Genomic DNA, 995 nt, shown 5'->3' on the forward strand with positions numbered 1-995 from the left:
TCCATCTAGAGTGTCTGTCTGTCCTTGGCTCTATTGAACTTGCTGACTGTCCTGTCTAATTCTCTGTCCCCTGGGGATTTTATAGAAGCTTGCCTCCAATTCTATCTCAGAACTAGAGTATGCCTGGCTCTGTGGGGGGAGTGGGGACCTCCAGAGTAAGGCCAATTTTCAGGTCAGCACAGTACAAAACCAGCAGATAAGAATTAGGGCAGAAAAGGGCACAGAAGCTATGACCAAGAAGTCTGTCCTACCCAGGTTGCAGCCTGGCTTAGAATGTGTTCTGTAGTCCATAGAAGGAGGCAGGGGGCAACCAGAATCCTTGTCCTGCGTGACTGAGGGCACCGTGTAACCATTGTTTGAGAATACCAGATGTCTTAGTGTCAGCACAGCCTAGGGCACCCTTGGTAGAGAAGCTTCCTTTGTGTGATGTTGGAAGGAGATGAACTTGGACTACAGCTTTGTTCAGAAACTGGAGGGTTCTATGTAGAGGGATTTTGTTGTTTGTTGTTTTATCTTGTTTTAAGTGGAGATAGAGAGAGAGGGCCAGAAGACCTTGTAACTTGGGCTGTGGTTTCATTTCTCCCACTCACTACTTATGTGGCTACTTCTGTTTGCTAAGGCTTCATGTTGTCAGGAGTCTGGGTGTTTACCTTGGGAGATGCCCTCTGATTTCCACCATGTCTCAAAGAAGAGAAGAACTGACCTGGAGACAGATGTGCTGACCAAGAATCTTACACTGAAGATTCCCCTGTGAGGGACCAACAGGAGGCTTGTGGATCTGGGGTTTTGTAGAAGCAAGATAGACAGGCTTTGCAGGTGGAGGCTGGGCAGATGGATCACATGATACACCCAGAAGTCTGAGACTGAACAAACCCTTGGAACTTGGGTCATCAGCTTGCATAAGCAATGTTTGCCAGCCTGCCTTCCTTCTCTCCTTCCTTCCTTCTCTCCTTCCTTCCTTCCTTCCTTCCTTCCTTCCTTCCTTCCTTCCTTCC

The sequence above is a fragment of the Grammomys surdaster genome, unplaced genomic scaffold (genome assembly GCF_004785775.1).
Source record: "Grammomys surdaster isolate TR1022 unplaced genomic scaffold, NIH_TR_1.0 721, whole genome shotgun sequence".
NCBI lineage: Eukaryota > Metazoa > Chordata > Mammalia > Rodentia > Muridae > Grammomys > Grammomys surdaster.